The sequence below is a fragment of the Halichoerus grypus genome, chromosome 6 (assembly GCF_964656455.1).
Source record: "Halichoerus grypus chromosome 6, mHalGry1.hap1.1, whole genome shotgun sequence".
NCBI lineage: Eukaryota > Metazoa > Chordata > Mammalia > Carnivora > Phocidae > Halichoerus > Halichoerus grypus.
In genome coordinates, this window is record NC_135717.1 from 142290258 (window position 1) to 142312302 (window position 22045).

Genomic DNA, 22045 nt, shown 5'->3' on the forward strand with positions numbered 1-22045 from the left:
ACTATACTATGCTATATTATACATAGCAATGGCATTATCGTCTGCTATATTTTGTTGCATGTATATAAAGTGATACTATTATTCCCAATAATTCATGCATTCAGATTTATCGTTTGTTCCTTGGCCATATTATATTGTCTTGTTCATTCTCAGAGGAAAAAAAATACTATTTTATGTTATTTCTCTAGTCTATTGTTTCCCAAACTATAGTCTACAGAACTGTATTTCTATAAGAGTCTCAGAAAAAAAATCCATATTTGGGATTTTTGGGAATGAATTTGGGAAATGATGTATGTTATATATTATGCTCTTGGGACTATACTATAGACATCAGAATATTAGAGATTCTGAGGAAAGTTGGGTTTGTGGCCAAGAATTGGGAACAACCTGGGTTTCCATCTATAGAAAATGGGTGAATTAAATATAGTAAATGCACATGATGGAATATTGTGCAAAGGGCAGAATGAATAGGCTAGATCTTTTCACAGCAACATGGAAAGATTTCAAAAGTATAATTTTGAGTGAAAAAGGTAAGAAAGAGAACACAATGTGTAATATAGAGTATTTTCAGAAGCTGAAGACAGCAAAGATAAAGAAAACTTCATTCATACTCCACCATTTCTGAATTCAAAGGAGTCTGTAGGAAGAGGTGAGTTTGCTTTGAGTCACTGACACAGGATAGTAGATCCGTTACCAACCACAAGCCATATTCAGCAACTTTTCAGACCAATCATTTTGTTTCCTAACAACAGTCCGCCAAAATTCCTACTTTTTCCCAGGACCAAAATGACTTTCCCTACTCTACTTTTTTCTTGGAATTTTAAAGAGTGGTCAAGACACAAAGAGCCATGTAAGTACCCTCAGGCCAAAGAGAATATACTGTTCTTTCTTAACATGGACTCATGTACCTAACACACACACACACACACACACACACACACACACACACACATTCCTATGGGCACTCCCTGTGTATTGACATTATTCTAAGTGCTAAGGAGATGACAATAAAGAAAGCAAGTTAAAGTTTTTGTTCTCAATATGTTCATACACATTCAGGCATTCACCATTCAAGCAACTTTTATTCAAGAGTGAATCATTTCTTTTTTTTTTTCTAAAGATTTTATTTATTTGACAGAGAGAGCACAAGCAGAGGGAGAGAGAGGGAGAAGCAGGCTCCCTGCTGAGCAAGGAGCCCGATGTGGGACTTGATCCCAGGACCCTGGGATCATAACCCAGGCCGAAGGCAGCTGCTTAACCGACTGAGCTACCCAGGCGTCCCAAGAGTGAATCATTTCTAGCTATATCACCATCAAAACTAAATCAATTCACCATGTAGATTAGTTCCTTTAAAATATAAAGCAAAAATAAACTATTGGGACTACATCAAAATAAAAAAAACTTCTGCACTGCTAAAGAAACAACCAACAAAACTAAAAGACAACCTACCAAATGGGAGAAGATATTTGCAAATGACATATCCAATAAAGGGTGAATGTCCAAAATATATAAAGAACTTATACAACTCAACACCCAATAAACAAATAATCCAATTTAAAAATGGGCAGAAGACATGAATAGACATTTCTCCAAAGAAGACATACAGATGGCCAGCAGACACATGAAAAAGTGCTCAACATCACTCAGCATCAGGGAAATACAAATCAAACCCACAATGAGATATCACCTCACACTTGTCAGAATGGCTAAATTTAAAAAATTCAAGAAACAACAACTGTTGGTAAGGATGTGGAGAAAAAAGGAACCCTTTTGTGCACTGTTGGTGTGAATGCAAACTGATATGGCCACTGTGGAAGACAGTATAGAGGTTCCTCAAAAACTTAAAAATAGAACTACCCTAGGATCCTGTATCACACTACCAGGTATTCACCCTAAGAATACAAAAGCACTAATTTGAAGGGACATATGCACCCCCATGGTTATTGCAGCATTATTTACAATAGCCAAACTATGGAAGCAGCCCAAGTGTTCATCAACAGATGAATGGATAAAGAAGGTGTGGTCTGAGTATACAATGGAACCTTATTCAGCCATAAAAAAGAATGAAATCTTGCCATTTGCAACAATATGGATGGAGCTAGATATAATGCTAAGCAAAATAAGCCAATTACAGAAAGCCAAATACCATATGATTTCACTCATATGTGGAATTTAAGAAACAAAACAGTGAACAAAGGGAAAAAAAAAAGAGAAACCAACCAAGAAACAGACTCTTAACTATAGAGAACAAATTGAGGGGTACCAGAGGGAGGGTTGGGGGGGGAGATAGGCGAAACAGATGAAGGGGATTAAGAGTACACTTATCCTGATGAGCACTGAGTAATATATGCAACTGTTGAATCACTATATTGCACACTTGAAACTAATACCGCACTGTATATTAACTACACCGTAATTTAAATAAATAAATATAGCCAAGCAGAAAACATATTTTTTCTATTTTATATATATATATATAAAATATATAGAAAATATTCTATATAGAGAGAAATTTTTTTTGTTAGTATCTTAAAAAAATTGAAAGTATCATTTCTTACACCAAACACAAGTCATCTAATTTCTGTGCACCCCTAATTCTAATTTACAAGTCTTATAAAAAAAACTTGATTAAAAGAGATTAACTAACTCTATGGGCACCTGGGTGGCTTCCTCTGTTGTGTTTGACTCTTGGTTTTGCCTCAGGTCATGATCTCATGGGTCCTGGGTTGGAGTCCTGTGCAGGGCTCTGGACTCAGCGGGGAGTCTGCTTAAGATCACCATACATTACATCATTAGTTTTTGATGTAGTGTTCCATGATTCATTGTTTGCATATAACACCCAGTGCTCCATTCAGTACGTGCCCTCTTTAATACCCATCACCAGGCTAACCCATCCCCGCATCCCCTCCCCTCTAGAACCCTCAGTTTGTTTCTCAGAGTCCATAGTCTCTCATGGTTCATCTCCCCTTCTGATTTCCCCCCCTTCATTTTTCCCTTCCTGCTATCTTCTTTTTCTTTTTTTAACATATAATGTATTATTTGTTTCAGAGGTACAAATCTGTGATTCAACAGTCTTACACAATTCACAGCACTCACCATAGCACATACCCTCCCCAATGTCTATCACCCAGCCACCCCATCCCTCCCACCCCTCACCACTCCAGCAACCCTCAGTTTGTTTCCTGAGATTAAGAATTCCTCATATCAGTGAGATCATATGATACATGTCTTTTTCTGATTGACTTATTTCGCTCAGCATAATACCCTCCAGTTCCATCCACGTTGTTGCAAATGGCAAGATTTCATTTTTTTCTGATGGCTGCATAATATTCCATTGTATATATATACACCACATCTTCTTTATCCATTCATCTGTCGATGGACATCTTGGCTCTTTCCATAGTTTGGCTATTGTGGACATTGCTGCTATAAACATTGGGGTGCACGTACCCCTTCAGATCCCTACATTTGTATCTTTGGGGTAAATACCCAGTACTGCAATTGCTGGGTCATATGGCAGCTCTATTTTCAACTTTCTGAGGAACCTCCATACTGTTTTCCAGAGGGGCTGCACCAGCTTGCATTCCCACCAACAGTGTAGGAGGGTTCCCCTTTCTCCGCATCCCCGCCAACATCTCTCATTTCCTGACTTGTTAATTTTAGCCATTCTGACTGGTGTGAGGTGGTATCTCAAGGGAAAAACGAAGGGGGGGGAAATCGGAGGGGGAGACAAACCATGAGAGACTATGGACTCTGAGAAAGAAACTGGAGTTCTAGAGGGGAGGGGGGTGGGGAGATGGGTTAGCCCGGTGATGGGTATTAAAGAGGGCACGTACTGAATGGAGCACTGGGTGTTACATGCAAACAACGAATCATGGAACACTACATCAAAAACTAATGATGTAATGTATGGTGATTAACATAACATAATAATAATAAAAAAAAAGATCCTCTCCCTCTGCCCCTCTCTCCACTTGTGCGTGCAAGCGTGCATGCTCTCTCTCTCTAAAATAAATAAATAAATCTAAAAAAAAAGAGATTAACTAACTCTAGCAAAGCCCATACTGGTCCCCATCTCCCCCAGGTCTGTCAGATCCCCAGAGCAGAGGTAACCTGCCTTTGTGTCTTAAAAGTGGTTTTGCCTGGGCCTTGCTGGCATCAGAGCTAAGGATGAACTTAAGTAATTCAAGTGTCTGAGTTGCTACTATTTCAAATAATAGCCCTTGGGTCAGTGAGTTGTTCTCAATTGGTTTCATTCAAGAAGCTTCTCTTGTTTTGGTTCCTGCATGTGTTAAAAGTGAAAGCTACAAGGGCAAGATACAAATTCCCTCAGTTTCTGCACCTAATTACAATCTATAGGAGTGACTTGGACAGGAGGAGAGTGTTCAGATTCAGAGTTTCCTCTGGCTATCATTTCTCTTCCCTTCACCTCATGCCTCTTTTTTACCTGGTAAATCACCACAGCCTACTAGGCTGTCCATCTTCAGACAGATGCAGAACATTCTACTTTTATACATGCTCATCTTGAGATGCATTTTCTGATGTTTAATATTAAACATAGGACTGAAATAGACCGTAAACTTCTCTGACTCATTTCAGGATGGTGTGCTGACTTGAGGGGGTTTATTTGGAAAAAGAAAAAGGACATATTTTCTCATTAACTAAATGTTTGAAAGGCCTTGATTTAATAGGTGAATCCTCACCTCAGAAAAGCAGGTCAGGAGAAGCTGCATGACAAGAGGGAAATTCAACCTTTTAATTTCAAGTCACTGACACCAGGCAGCAGTCTCCAGAGTAATCTCTGACAATCCATTCATCATAATTACAATTTTAACACTCTTTACCTTCCAATTAAACCTGCATTCTCTAATCTTGCGGGCCACTTTATTAATTATGGTGATGGCCTTATTTCTGCAGTATATCTGAGTATATACTGGCTGAAAAATCATAAGTGCAAACCAGTCTTAGAGAGAAGAGAAAAAATAAAGGATGAGCTGGAATTCAGCTTCACTAAGCACCACCAACAACCTCACCAACCACAAAAAAAGCATCTTTTAAGTTTATTCTCCAACCATCTAACATTTGTGCAAATCAAAAATAGCTCTGAGGAAAGCATATGGCATGGAAGCATGCTGACTTGACCATCCAGCATTTAAATTAGACAAAATTAACGACTTCAAAATGTTTTTATAATGACTTCCTTAGGCTGTACCCCCAATTTACCACATTTTGGTGTCTCCTCTTTTGAAAATTGAAAATTCTTCTAGCATTTCTATTTGTAATCTTCAGTGGAAAGCTTTGGATTTTAAATCAACATTTCTTTGGTTATAACTGCACATAAATTTACATGTATAATGATACATATCTCCTTTCCTACACCATAGGACATATTTTCTAGAACAAATTAATAGCAGAAATATTACATTGAAGAGATGAAGACAAAAAACAAAAAGTCTTAATATAGTCCTTAAATTTTATATATATATAAATATATATATATATACACACACACACAAATCTCAGAATATCAGTTATAAATTAACAAGAGTGTAGAAATTCAGTTTGAAAATAAAAAAGCATGTGTTTTATAGAAATTAATACCCCATCTCTCTCTCTCTGTGAGTATATATCTATACATTCATTTTTATTATTATTATTATTGCCATATCATGTTATATAATCAAATGCAGTGTTAATGACCTCTGGTCTCATAATTGCCTCCTAGACTTGCATGAGCTCAGGAAAAGCTGTCATCCAAAATTACTGTGTGAAACAGCCACGTCTCATGGTCAGCCCTGGGCTAGATAGCTTGGAGGGAGAATCGCCTGCATAGCTAATACAATTTGACAGGCACAACTGGACTCTCAGGGTTTGCACAGAAATTGTTGAGTAAGCCTGCCCAATTTAAAAGGAAAATGAGATTTAAACTCTATGCAAATAACATTTTGTGCCCCCTTGATTTTTTATGTATCCATATTCCAACAAGAGAACTATGTTGCCTTTTCCTTAAAACTGCATAATAGAAAATTATGTTAATGTATTACAGTGACCTGAGAGATGTGAGTCTGTTTAAAATCAAACATGCTACAAGAACCATTTTATGTAGATGGAGACATAGGTACTGGGTAACTTTTGTTTTCAAAAATCTTCCAATCAAGGAAACTGCATCATCCAAAAAGTGGGTGTTTGTTGAAATCAAAGATAGGTGCTGCTGTCAGGCAGGCTCAGGCTGTCTAACCATGAAGCCATGTTCCTGCCATGCCTCATCTATTACATTCCCACTGAAATGTTCCTATCTTATATCTTTGCTCTGCTCTGCTTTCTAGTCTTTAATTTGTCCATCTGTGTATAGCGCTGCCCCAGGTAACAGATGCTCTTTAAAAGCAGGTGTTAGAAATGATTCAGCTTTGTTGTTGAATACTGGAGGACAGGCAGTGCTATCATAGATTGGTTGGGGACTTTTTCGAGGGAAGTATATTTTTCAGTACCCCAAAATTGACTACTCTGTCTACATTATGACTTCTGTGGGCCTTAGGTACTTTTGCCTTTGTGGGCCCCTTCGTTCATAAAAAGTATTAAAAATTATATTTTATGATTCTGTTGATATAAAGATTAATATAATCCAGACTGGATAATACTCACTTTTTTCTTTTAATTTTTAAAGTAATTGGAACATTTGCATGGGCCCCTAAGGATACTGTGAGCCCAAAGCAGTGCTTTCACTGTGTCTAATGGGTAAACTGGTCTTATACTCTGCCTACTCATAGAAGTTATATATGGCTTAGTCCAAACAGTACCAGTTTCAGAGTGAAACAGACCTAGGTTCATATCTAGGCCAATAGCAGTGAACTTTTTAAGCCACAATTGTCTATCTAGGCAATGTAGGTAGCAGTCCCTTCTTATTTGATTGGTGTAAAAATGAGATCATTAGTCCATATGATCCAGCAAATGTGCTCCTTCATATTTACCCAAAGGAACTGAAAAATTATGTCTACAAAAATCCCTGCATATGGATATTTATACCAGCTTCATTCACAATTGCCAAAACTTGGAAGCAACCAAGATGTCCTTCAAGAGGTGAATGGATATATAAATTGTGGTACATCCAGACAATGGAATATTACTCAGTGCTAAAAAGAATGAGCTATCAAGCCATGAAATGACATAGAGGAACCTGAAATACACATTACTAAGTGAAAGAAGCCATTCTGAATAGGCTACATAGTGCATGATTCCAATTATACGATATTCTGGTAAAGTTAAAACTACGGAGACAGTAAAAAACAAAACAAAACAAAACAAAACAAAAAAAGAGCAGTTGCCAGGGTTTGAGTCAGAGAGAGCTAGGATGAATAGCGTATAGAGAATTTTTTAGGTATAAAAATACCCAGTATTATACTATAATATTAGATACATGTTATTATACATTTTTTGAAATCTATAGAATGTACAACACCAAGAGTGAACTGTAATATAAGCTATGGACTTGGATGATACTGATGTGTCAATGTAGATTCATCAATTGTAGAAAATGTACCATCTAATAAGGGATGTTGACAATGGGGGAGTCTCTGCATGTTGATAACGGAGGAGTCTATGCAAATCTATGTACCTCCCTCTCAATTTTGCTGTGAACCCAAAACTGCTCTACAAAAATAAAATCTTAAAGTAAAATAATAATAATAATAATAAAAAGAATGAGATCATTTGTACAAATGTAACTAGCATAGATCCTGGTTACAACAGATGTCCAATAGATTATAGACACTCTGTAATTTTTGAGCTATCTGTAGTTATTCTACATATAATTTTGTTTTCTTCTAAGACCCAGTTTTCTATATTAGGATAGTATATTTCATTAGGTGCTTTAGGAAATCATGCAGTTTTTTCCCCCCCATTCATGGCAACTGAAGTGCAACTTGAGAGTCACATAACCAACTTAAATAAATCAGTTAAACAAATTTCATTGAGATCCCTGCTCCACCCCCACACTCGCGCGTGCACGTGCACACACACACACACACACACGCATACTTCTTCGAGAAGATCCTAATAATAAATCAGGGACAGCAGGACTGCTCTCAAGAAGTGGAGATCCCTAGTGGAGCAGCATGATAAAAATGATTGACATTAATGTGACAGAGTTAAAACACCCAGCACATTTTTATAAGAGAAAATGGCTTGTTGTACCCATTTGCTCCTTTGCACAGAGTATATTCTTACTCTTCCATTAATTTGGATGATATTACCTAAAACACATCAAGTAACACACTCTGTTCTCTTAAGCATCATATTAATGTCTATAAAGACAGCAATGATGAAGACATTTTCTGGTTGTCACAAAACTGTTCTTAGGAGCCCTGTACAATGCATGTGACATCATCTGCTGTAATTCCCTCCACACCTCTGTGACTGAATCTATTGCCACTTCCCTGGGGCTTACACAACACTGGAGATGTTGTCTGGAGTCCAAAGTGAAATTACAGGATAAAACACATCGGAGGAGTTTTCAGTGAACCCTTGTGTTGGTTGCTCTGAGATGCTGTTTGAGGGCAGCCCAGTTGCCTACAAGTCTGGCCAGAGCCCAGGGTTACAGCTTGAAGCCTTTTATAGATTTCCTGACTCAGGTGAGTAGGATGGGCTATGTTGAGTTAAGATCCCTCCCTCTTGGGTGCTGGCTCTAAATTTGAGTAGCTTTCCAAATCCTAACTTTGAGTAGCTTCTCTAACTCCCAAATCCTGCCGTCCCTTTGCATATTATTACTGAAATGACAAAGACAGACAAACTCAATGGCCTAGAAACAAAACTGAAGACACAGTCCAGGCATCCTTTCCGTTTAACCTGCTCCAGCTCCCCCCTGTACTTTTCCCCAAATAGGAAAAGCCCTTAGGCCTGGTCTTACTGTATCAGATATATGAAAAAAGAGAGAGGAAGAACACCAGAAAGAAACCCTCACACAGGAACCAAGCCTTTTAGTTCTCTAACCCAATTAATGAGCTTGTCCTGGAGCTTGACTCATTCTTACGGAAAGAGAGGGAACGAATCCTTTATTCCTACCAATGTCCAAAAGATACTTTTTGCTCATTTGATTCTTGAACATAATTTGGAAATTTATTTATAAATTTATTTTAAAATTTATTTATAAATTTATTTTTAATTTAAAACTCAACATTCTAAGCACGTTAGTAAAATCACCTGGCCCAGGAAGCCTTGTAGCTAAAGCATGTCAAGGCTGAGTCATTGCCAACCGACAACTCTGTTGGCAAGAAAAGCCAATTTTCAACAGCTCTGCCGGTGTAAAGCAGGAGGCATGTTTGACAAGCTGCTGCGTATTAATTTAAAAGGCTTTAGCATCTGGTTAGGTAACACCTGCTGTGGCGAACACTCCCAGGCACACAAGATAGCATTCAGGCTGAATATTTAAATCTCCTACATAGCCCAACAAAGCTCTAACTCTAAACAAAACAAAACTAAATCATGTCTCTAATCAACAGAGTTATAATTATATAGCCAAAAATATTTGGGCTATGACATTGTTTGCTATTCATAGAGTTAAAATGCTCTGGTGGGTGCCCTAGAAGTTATAAAGGATATTAAAACATATTGTCCTGCCATGGAAAATTCTACTGTGTGCAGCATTTAGAAGAGGAACGCAGCTCAGAGAGTAACACCCTGTGTTCTATTATGTTGTATTAATATAAAAATAAAGCAGAATTTGTCAGTGAGAAAGGGGAAGGAATGGCACCAAATAACAGAGAAAAACAACAGGAAAGAAAAAGCTGGCGGGGGTCTTCCAAGCACTCTCTCTCTGAAAGGAAGTCTCAAGGATCACAGTCATGTGAGAATAGGGGTAGAGACAAGTATATGTGTGTTCTGGAACTGTCAGGACACACCATCATAACATGGTGCCATTAAATATTCAAATAATATAACACGTTCTGAGCCCATGGATACCAAGAAATATTCTTAGAATAATTGAATTTTCTGTGTCGTTTACTGTAGAGAAGAGACCTGCCCTTGTCAGCTCAGTTTGGATACCAGGTCTGCTTGACAATTCTATTTCTCACCATAAATTAAAAGTTGACATTTTGATCATTTCTTTATTGGCTTCATAAAATTTTATTGAATGCCTCATATGTAGGAGCTCCTGTACTTTTTTCAGACATTATAATGTGTACAATGGTGAAGCAGACATGGTAAATAAAGGTAGCTGGAGCAATCACAAAACACTGTGATCGGTGCTGTCATGGGGCTATATCCTCGCTGCTCAGCATTCAACTAACCCTGCAGGAAGTATGTGTATGGAGGGAGCATCTAAGACTACATGTGAGAAATGACTAAGAATTAGGCAGGCAAGGGGTATGTTGAGTAAAATATTTTCCAGATCAAGGAAACAGCATGAACAACTTCCTAAAGTCAAAGCAAGCAAACAAACAAAACACTTAAGTACACTCAAACGGTAACACTCTTAGAAAAAAAACCATAGGGGTAAACCATAATCTTGGATTATGCAGTGGTTTCTTAGATATGACACTAAAAGCTCAAGCAACACAAGAAAAATAGATAAAATGGACGCCATCTGCTATGGCCTGAATTGTGTTCCCCAAAATTCGTATGTTTAAGCCCAGATCCCCAATGTGATGGTATTCAGATGAGGTCATGGGGGTGAGGCTCTCAGGATGGGATTTCTGCCCTTTTTAGAAGAGGAAGAGACACAAGAGCTCTCTATGATGTGAGGACACAGTCAGAAAACAGCTGTGTGCAAGTCAGGAAGAGAGCTTGCCCACGCTGACACGCTGGACTCAGATTTCCAGCCTCCAGAACTGTGAGAACATACATTAGGGTGAGCCATCCAGCCTGTGGCAGCCCAAGCTGACACCATCAAAATTTTGACACCATAAAAACTAATAATTCTTGCACTTCAAATGAAATCATCCAGAAAGTGAAAAGACAACCCACAGAATGAGAGAATTTTTGCAAATCATATATGTTATAATAAGAACTTGTTTCTGGAATATATAGATGACTGTTACAACTCAATAATAAAAAGACAAATAACCCAATTAAAGAATGAGCAAAAAGTCTGAAGAGACAGTTCTCCAAAGATATACAAATGGCCAGTGAGCAAATGAAAAGATATCTGACATCATACAAATTAAATACAAATTAAAACCACCATGGGATACCACTTCACACCCACTAGGATGGCTATAATCAAAAATATAAATAATAACAAGGGTTGGCAAGAATGTGGAGAAGCCTCATACACTGCTAGTTGAAATGTAAAATGGGGGCGCCTGGGTGGCTCAGTCGTTGGGCGTCTGCCTTCGGCTCAGGTCATGGTTCCAGGGTCCTGGGATCGAGTCCAACATCGGGCTCCCTGCTCAGCAGGAAGCCTGCTTCTCCCTCTCCTACTCCCCCTGCTTGTGTTCCCTCTCTCGCTGTGTCTCTCTCTGTCAAATAAATAAATAAAATCTTTAAAAAAAAAAAAGAAATGTAAAATGGTACAGCTGCTTTGAAGAAACAGTATGGCAGTGTCTCAAATGGTAAAACATAGTTATCCTATGATTCAGCAATTTCACTACTAGGAATATACTTAAGAAAGTGCAAAACATATGTCCACATGGAAACATATACATGGATGATCATAGCGGCATTATTCATTATAGCTAAAAAGTAGAAACACCCAAACATCCAACAATTGAAGAATGGATGAAAAAAATGTAATATATATGTAAAATGGAATATTATGCAGAAATAAACAAAATCCTGATACATGCTATCACATGGATAAACCTCGAAAATATTATGCTAAGTGAAAGAAGCCAGCCCCAGGGGACCATGTTTATTGTATAATTCGATTACTAGGAAATGTCCAAAATAGGCAAATATATATAAACAGAAAATAAATTAGTAGTTGCTAGAGGTAGGGGAAGTGAGGAGATTGGAGGAGGTGATAGTTAAGAGATGTGCGATTTCTTTTGCAGGTAATGGAAATGTTCTAAAATTGATTGTGGTGATCGATGCTTAACTCTGTGAATCTAATAAAAAGCCAATGAATTGCACTTTAAGTGGGTTAACTATAATGCATACCACCTTTTATTGTGCTTCCCTTTATTGCCCTTAGCAGATAATTGCGTTTTTTACAAATTGAAGGCTTGCAGTAACCTTGAGTGCAGCAAGTCTGTCAGCACCATTTTACCACAGCATTTGCTCACTTTGTGTCTCTGTGTCACATTTGTAATTCTCCCAATATTTCAAACTTTTTAATTATTAGTATATTTGTTATGGTGATCTCTGATCAGTTATTATGACCCCCTGAAAGCTCAGATGACAGCATTTTTTAGCCATAAAGTATTTTTATTTATTTATTTATTTTTTAAAGATTTTATTTATTTATTTGACATGACATAGGAAGAGAGGGAACACAAGCAGGGGGAGTGGGAGAGGGAGAAGCAGGCTTCCCGCCGAGCAGGGAGCCCAATGTGGGGCTCGATCCCAGGACCCTGGGATCATGACCTGAGCTGAAGGCAGACGTTTAACGACTGAGCCACCCTGGTGCTCCATAAAGTATTTTTTAAATTAAGGTATGTACACTGTTTTCTTCAGACATAATGCTATTGCACACTTAATAGATTACAGTATATGCACAGGGAAACCAAAAGAATCATTTGACTCACTTTATTGTGATAGTCACTTTATTGCAGTGGTCTGGAGCCAAACCCACAGTATCTCCAAGATATGCATGTAAATGGTATGTGAATGATGTTTCAATAAAACATCTAAAAAAATAGCAGTTCAGTACAGCTGCAGTGGAGTATAAGCTATGCTATTTGTTTTGGTCTTTGATGAAGGGAATGGGAGCCATGGAAGGGATTTAAGCAGGTAAATGACATTATTAACTTCCTCTTCCTTCATATGAGTTTAGCTACTGCTCAAAGACATTGAAAAAAAAAGAAAAACAAATTTCTGGACTTGCCCAGCAAAGGACTAGATTCTGGACCTTGCTAAATTTATTAAGGTAACAACACCCTGGCATACTCTTTTTTAGTAAAAAGGAGTCTTCTTGTGGACACCTAATTCATTCAATTTCAATAACATTTGTTTATTGTTTGCTACTGGAAATTTTTTCATTCCTATCCTTTTGATCATCTTGGTGTACCTTCCCTAGCAATAATAATAAAAACAACACTTTACATAAGACATATGCCATTGTTCCTTCTTCTCCCAGGGACTTCCTCTAACATCTGAATCTTTCTGGTCAGTAGAAGCAAGAAGAATCTCAGAATACTGCTTTCTTGAGAAGCGCTTTGTAAGACACATTTTTCAAGAAGAATATATATGGAAAACCACTCATCTATATTAACCTTTTCAACTACTCATAAGAAATCTTTGGCAAAGACTTAGCCAGGTGCACCTGAATGGCTCGGTCAGTTAAGCATCTGATTCTTGATTTCGGCTCAGGTCATGATCTCCGGATCGTAAGACTGAGCCCCCCCATCAGGCTCCACTCTGATCATGGAGCCTGTTTAAGATTCTCTCTCTCCCTCTTCCTCTGCCCCTCTCACGCCCCACCTCCTGTGCCTGTTCTCTCTCTCTCAAACAAACAAACAAACAAAAAGACTTAACTAAAGTTGGGAAAAACTCTTGACTTATCTGTATTGTAAAGATATTTACTCATTTACGAAATAAGCCCCATCAATATTGAATTGCTACATAAACACACAGTGCATAAAATTGCATATAGAAAGTGAAATGTATAATCACCTACATAATAGATCGATTTTTACTATCTGGCACCAGCTTTCTATAGCTGCATCAAATAAACCACTTATGTATTGACACTCTATCCTCCCTTGCCTGAGACAACCTGAAATAATCACCTGTTTCTTGAAGCAACCTCATAATATTCCTCTTGCTGCAACTTTACACAGCAGCTATTTACTACCCCAGACCTGGTACCCAAGATGAATCCTATTTGCCATTCTGTTCTGGAATTGTGTTTTTGTTTTTTTTTTTTTACATCTTCTTCAAAAAATAAAGTGTTTCAAATAGTCCAAGTTAGAAACTTCTCCTATAGAAAGTTCTTCAACTGCAGAACCACGACTTGGATTATCATTTGTTTACATGCATAAATTATGCAGAGACATCACCATGGAAAAGCTATTTCCCTTGAAATGAGGGTCCATAATACCCCTTACTTGTTTTGGTTTTTTTTTCCTTAAGCTAATGTTTCTTGAAAGAATGAAAAACATCTAGGAGTCAAAGTATATATTCAGATGTTCTTTCTTCCTAATTTTATCTTTTGGTGTTAAACAAGTTTATTTAATAATATACTTCAAGAGGAACAGCATATTCTATGAGTGAGAATTTTACACAGGAAAAGTAAGAGAAGGTTATAACTCTCAGGGAAGAAAACATTTTCAACCCATCCTTCATGTTGAGTTTTTACATTTTCTTCTTCTTTTTTTTTTAGATTTTATTTACTTATTTGAGAAAGAACACAAGGAAGCGAGAGAGAGCATGAGTAGGGGGGAGAGGCAGAGGGAGAGGGAGAAACCGACTTCCCGCTGAGAAGGAAGCCCAACTTGGGGCTCCATCCCAGGACCCTAAGATCATGACCTGAGCCGAAGGCAGACGCTTAACCAATTGAGCCATCCAGGCGTCCCTACATTTTCTTTTAAACAACCTTACACTTGTAAATATATACTAGCACCCAGTCCCATTCTGTAGTAACTTAATTGCTCTGAAATACAGCTAGTGTCTTCTGATTGTGTTCTTTAGAAACCCTGTATCCTTCACAAGAAGTAAAAATCTAATTAGTGTTCCTCTGCTCCCAATACATTAAAGAAGGGTTAGCCTTCTAATTAGCTATAAGTTTGTTAATTTTGCTCTATTACTTTGAATAGATCACTCTTAGAATCATTTGTGGTGAAGTCAATGGTACATACAGAAGGGGGACCCTGATGGAAGATCTTGACAGACATTGAAATGTGAATTGTTCAGAACACAATGATACATAAAACATAGAAATAAAATAATCTTTTAAAATTAATGAGAATTTTAGGAGAGTTAACTCTCATTTTAAATTATTCATGCCACTCTTCCTTCGACTTTCATTAACCTACGGTAGTAAATCTTCAGATCCCAATAAGACAGAAAACTAGAAGCTTTAATTCTAATCCAATATAAAAATCTCTGCGTCTAGATGGTAAACTGTGAGAGCCAGAACTGAGACTTTTTTGCCTCTGCTACACTGCCAGCTCCTTGTGCTGGGCCTGTCATAGGAACTGCATTTGTTAAATAAAAACAATATTAAACTGTTCATATTTAGTAATAACAACATTAATGCAAGTTAATAAGCCTTTTAAAGAAAAAACTAGTAAAATCTTGCTTCTCATAAAGCTATTGATGAATAAATTTTAAAATATGGCAAACTAGTTTCATTCTTTTCAAAGTGTTATTCTTTTTTTTTTTTTTTTTTAAGATTTTATTTATCTGACAGAGAGAGAGAACAAGCAGGGGGAGCAGCAGAGGGAGAGGGAGAAGCAGGCTCTCCACTGAGCAGGGAGCCCGATGCAGGGCTCGATCCCAGGACCCTGGGATCATGACCTGAGCCGAAGGCAGACGCCCAACCGACTGAGCCACCCAGGCGTCCCTTGAAGTGTTATTCTTTAAATATTTTACACTTATTTTATATTATGTGCATTGTAATTCTAATATTCAATATCTTTTTTTTTTTTAAAGACTTTATTTATTTATTTGACAGAGAGAGACACAGCGAGAGGGAACACAAGCAGGGGGAGTGGGAGAGGGAGAAGCAGTCTTCCTGCCAGGCAGGGAGCCCGGGATCATGACCTGAGCCGAAGGCAGACGCTTAATGACTGAGCCACCCAGGCGCCCCATAATATTCAATATCCTTGAGAACAGAATTTGCTATTTATTGTTTCTTCTTTTTTTTTTTTTTTAAAGATTTTATTTATTTATTTGACAGAGAGATAGCGAGAGCAGGAACACAAGCAGGGGGAGTGGGAGAGGGAGAAGTGGGCTTCCCGCTGAGCAGGGAGCCCGATGTGGGACTCGATCCCAGGACCCTGGGATCATGACCTGTGCCGAAGGCAGACGCTTAACGACTGAGCCACCCAGGCGCCCCTATTTATTGTTTCTTCTGATTCTAGCACAAGGCAACTTAGTTCTTCTCATGATTTAAAATAGTGATTGCAAGCCCATATTTGGTTTATCTGATCTGTAGGAATTCTGTAAGGTCTGGCTGAAAGACCTTCCTTCAGGAGAATGTACTTTTCCTTCTGCTAAGCACTATGAAGCAGAGAGTACTTTAAGTTTAAATAATTAATAAAAATATGAACTCCCACCCTTTTCAAGGGCAACATCCTGTTAATCACTGCTGTTGTTGTTGTTTTTTCTAAACCTAGTTTCCTAACTCAGGTTTATACTGATAGTCTTCCTGACATCTTTTTGCAGATTTCTTCTAGGCTACCCTGTCTCTGAGGGTGTGGCCCTTTACTGGTTCTGGATTGATGTAGGGGTTTTAGTCCCAACTCTGTTTCTTCCTCCTCTGCTCCCAATTTATCCCATTGGCGTTAAACCCAAGTTTCTAGTTCTTTGGATCAGCAAAGGTCTTCAGGTTGCTCCAGTCTTCAGAAAACACTATACTGGTATTTAAATGGCCTATTTGGTGCATTTTATGTAGGCTTTTGTACTGGGAAGCTTTCAGACTTTCATATTTGCCACATTGGCAGAAAGTAGAAATCAAATATGGATAATATATTTACAGATATTTTTATGAAATGATAAATCCAAATCACCATTTATTCAACATTTTTAAAAAATGACTGTCACATGTCAAAATTCTGCTGGCATCACAAAGATGGATAAAATAGGTTCTGGCTCTTAAATTCTGCTTACAGTCTAAGGATGTAACAGACTTGTTCCAGATATACTGTGATATATAGTATATTGTGATAAAAATGGAAAGTTATTCTATAAAAGTGGAGATAGAATTTTTCTTTAATTCAACTATGTATTATAAAAACTTACATAGAACCTGCACTCATCATTGCTGGAGGGATTGCAAAATGGTGCAGTCACTTTGGAAAACAGTTTGGTACTTCCTCAAAATGTTAAACATAGAGTTACCATATAACCCAGAAATTCCATTCTTACTTATATACCCAAGAAGTATAAAAACACATGTCTATACAAAAAAGTTACATATGATTGTCCATAGCGGCATTATTCATAATTGCCAAAAAATGAAAACAACTGAAATGTCCATCAACTAATGAATGGATAAACAAACTTTTATCCATTGAATGACAGATCTATACAATGGAATATTATTTACCAATAAAAAGAAATGAAGTATACTGAAATATACTACAACATGGATGAATCTTAAAAATATGGTAAGTGAAATAAGTCAGTCACAAAAGACCACCTGTTGTGTGATTCCAATTAAGTGAAATGTCCAGAATATGCAAGTAGTAGACCAGGAAAATAATTTAGTAGTTGGCAGCGGCTTGGAGAAGGGCGAACGGAGAATGATCACTAATCAATACCAGTTTTTTTGGGGGAAGTGTTATTAAAATGTTCTAAAATTATATAGTCATGAAGGTTGTATAATTCTGTGAATATGCTAAAGAACAATGAATTGTATACTTTAAAAGGGCAAATTTTCTGGTATGTAAATTATATCTTAGCAAAGTTGTTATAAAAATTATAAGAGAAAAAAAGTTATATAAAGTATTTAAAAATCAAAATGGAAAAGGACTTTCATAGAAGATAGTTTTCCAAGTTCTGAAGTCTAGTATTTTCAGTTCTATAGGATACAGATTTCAAGTCGAATTAAATTCCTTGTTGCACACTTGGGAATTTATAACATTATAAATGCAATCATTTCAAAGTACTTCATAGCATCATCTCCTGCATTTTTTTTGGGAGGGGGGTTTGACGAACATATAAAAGTAAATTAGTTCTTGCCCTTGTGAAGAAAATTGAAATATCTCTAGGGGAGGAATCACTTTTAAAATGCCCTACTATTTAATTTGCGGTACTATATTCTTAAAGGACACTAAAGAAGAAATGTGGGACTGCCTGGGTAAAGGTCATTTCCTTATTAATAATTGCATTATATTCTAGTAATTTTAGTTTCTAAATAAGCCCAAATAAAAGGCCTGAAATATCATCAGGTTAAAAGTCAAAAGCTCCTGAGATAGGTATAATGGATAAATTTTAAATATTAGTCCACACGGTTTTAAGCCCAGTTCTATACCAGACATGTTTAAAGAATGTGTTGTTTCAAGTGACGCTGATTATCTGGTGGGGAAAACAAAGCAGATGAATAGGTACGGGACAGGGCCTCATGGTAAAAACATGTGCAAAGTACTACAGAAACATTCCAGAGGAAGTAGGATTAATGGTGAATATGGGGCCAAGAAAGGCTTTCAGATATTGTTTTCATATGGTCCAATATATTCCAACACTCACAGGCTTTATTTGGTGTCATGCTTCCATATTATTCAAATGCATATATTCTAACTTAATTATACTTCAATAAGTTGAAATAACAGCAACATTCCTTATGCTACCTTGAAAATAACCATTAGAACTGAGAGTACACATTTCATAGTAGGTCAGACCCTTACTTTAGCAAAATTGCATTAGACCATAGTGGATCCTCTCAGCTTTTAAATCTCCATTATAGGTATCTGTTTGGGTATCATTTAATGTTTTTCTCTATTAAATATCTCCCACTAAAATAGAAATAGCATTGCTAATTTTAAGTGCTAATAATTTTATTATGGGATTAAGCTTTAATAATTACCTAATGCTTGAAAATTCCATTTAAAATGTCACTATTTCAATTTTTTTTTTTTTTTTTTAAGTTTAGGTTTGTTTTGCTTGGGTGAAACTTGCTGCAATGGATTGAAGTGGTTGAGACTACTGGCCAAAGTGCTTCATTTATAGCCACGAGTTTTGTTTTCAGAAAGTAGTTAATGTATTAAACCGATTCAAATTTTATCCATTATAACTATGGTAATTGAATCAACAGTGAATTAGTTATCTTTCAACATCAAGATCTCCTGGAGAAAAATAGTTACCTTTCAATACGAAGCTCTTACTGGATAAAATTGAACCTTTGGAAAGGACATTTCCTCTTTTGATTTCACATTTCACTTATTCATTGCACGTAATATACTGTCATACATTCTCAGGATTAGAAATTAATTTTTAAACACAATGTAACTCATAAGATCATTAATAATAACAGCAAATATATTTTTCACTATATTTCAAGTGCTGTCTTAGGCACCTTGTATGTGCTGACTCAATATTCACAATATCATATGGTGTTGCTACTATGATTATCTCATTTTTGCATGTGGGGAAATGAGGCACAGAGAATTTAAGTAATTTTCCCAATGTCTGATATGTTTTAATGTCTTATATGGAGAAGTTAGTACTTGAACTTAGTCACTTGGTGTTAAAGTTTTTAAGCACCACACTGCATGCCACTCTCATTTATTATAACATGAACAGTATAACACAATCTAATATACAAGGCAGAGAACTTTAGGATGTGAGCTCAGAGAAAGGGTAAATAACCATGGTAGTTCTAGAAGTGATATTATCAATGCCTTTTTCAGGCACAAATTGCTTTAGGATAAAAATCTATTTACTATAAGCATATGCCAATATTTTTAAACTGCATAACTCTGTTCAATAAATATACACAATATTTTCAAACTTGGTTGCTCAATTGTCAAATCAGCTAGTGATTACTTCTTAAAACTAATAGGCATGCCATGTTTAATTTACATAACTCATACTGGCAATAATAGGAAATTAACTATACATCTTCAGCTTAGAAGAGTCATACTCATATCCACTCCTGGCTGATAGTAATCATTGTAATAGTAATAGATAACATTTTTAGCCCATCTAAATATATTACTTTTACATAACTATCAACTTCAATCTGTTGACGAGGGAATGCAGAGAAACTAAAAGAAAAATATGTGATCTTTTAGTGAAATATTAATTTTTATTTTTAAATAAACTGAAAACATATGCCAGTCACCTCATGTCCTTCTTATTTTTTTAAACATTTTTTAAAGTAATCTCTACACCCAACTTGGGCCTTGAACTCATGACCCTGAGATCAAGAGTCACAAGCTCTATGGACTGAGCCAGCCAGGCAGCCCCACCTCATGTCCTTCTTATACTCAAATAATGAATCATGTGAAATCCTGGGAATCTCTTTTTAAAATTTCTTTAAAAATGTATATATATACACACATTATTCTATTCAATGGATATTCCTGTTTTGTAAAACAATGTGATTGCTGCTTTTAAGGATGAAAAACATCTGAATATGCACCTCACAGTGTTCAGTTTGACACATCTGGAACATCAACTGGCCACGAATGGACTTAAATAGAATGTCTGTTAGGGGTGAGTTTGTCATTGGCCTGTTTACATGAGGGAGAAAGGGGACTTCTGGGAAGGTAAAGAAGCAAAGTGGTTAAAATTTTCAGCTCTGGAAGCAGCTGTCTGTGTTAGAATCCTGGTACCATCCTTCAGTACTTGTATATCCTCGGGAAATTTACTTTATCTTTTTGTGTCTTACTTATTACATATCTGTAAAATAGGGATAAATCACAGAACCAAACACACAGTCTCAATAGGTTTCTGTGAGACAAGTGCAAGTCCTTGCTAAGTGTTAACTATTATTATTGGAATGAACTCACAGCTTATGTCTTTAAGGACAGGAAACTCATGTCACAGGTGATTCTAGCAGTAAGCTCATGTCCTGAAACCCCACCTATCCTTAGGGACTGACATTGTCACGTTGATCATCAGCTTCCATGGCTGGTATTTCACATCCACGCTCTCAGATCCACCCTCAGAATTTTATCCTAGTCAATTCCAGTTATTTCTGTTATGGAAAGAGAAAAAACAGTAACATTGGGCCTAATATCATGATAAAGACAGCTATTTGATGGCCAGCCTGATGTTTCAAGGATCTGGACAGAACTGGACAGAAAGAGTAATTAATATAAATGGCCATAGAAGGCAGATGATAAAAATTATATTATACAAATAGTTTGTAATGTGTGTGAGGGTAATGAGTCTCAAAATCTGATTTCATTATTAACATCTGCACTTCCATTTAATTTTTTTTAAATTCAAGTTTTTATTTAAATTAACATAGTTAATTCAACTTAGTTAACATATATGGTAAAATTGGTTTCAGGTGTAGAATTTAGTGATTTATCACTTACATATAACATCCAGTGCTCATCACAGGTGCCCTCCTTAATAACCATCACCCATTCCATTTAAATTTTCATATTTAAATTAGTGATTTAAAAGACATGTAACATAGTTAAATACTTTATGAAAACATTAATCATTGCTAAGAATTCCAGCATTTATCCAAGAAAAGTTCCTATCTATCTATCCCTGTCATTTTATTATTGCAGGTTTTAAAAAAATATTTTCATTTGGAGAATAGGGTCAGACACATACAGAAGGTATGATCACAATGAAGCCAGAATCCATTCCAGGTTTTACTAGCCAATGCATAAAACGTGTAATATACACTGCTTTGTCATACACTTCCTCCCATCACCCCTACTTAACAATTTTCATCACCTTTCATTTTGCCATTTTAGAATTTATTTTTTAATTGAGGCATAATTGACATTAGTTTCAGATGTACAACATAATAATTCAGTAACTATATATTATGAAATAAACACTGCAATAAGTCTAGTCTGCTGTCTTAGCAACTTTCAAAAATGCAATCCAGTATTGCTAACTATAGTATCCACGCTGTACATCCCCATGACTTACTTATTCTATAACTGGAAGTTGGTACCTTTTGAGCCCCTTCACCCATTCTCCCACTCTCTACCCGATCTCTGGCAACTACCACCAATCTCTTTTCTGCATGTGTGAGCTTTTTTTTTTTTTTTAGTTATTATTATTCCATATTTGATTTAATTTAGATTCCACATTT

General features: G+C 36.6%; 1 protein-coding gene across 18 annotated transcripts in view; it reads right to left on the reverse strand.

The window, feature by feature from the left end:
• The window catches only part of PPFIA2 (PPFI scaffold protein A2), a 471063-nt gene that overhangs the window by 190218 nt on the left and 258800 nt on the right, over positions 1-22045 (reverse strand). The gene's annotated exons all lie outside the window — the stretch shown is intronic.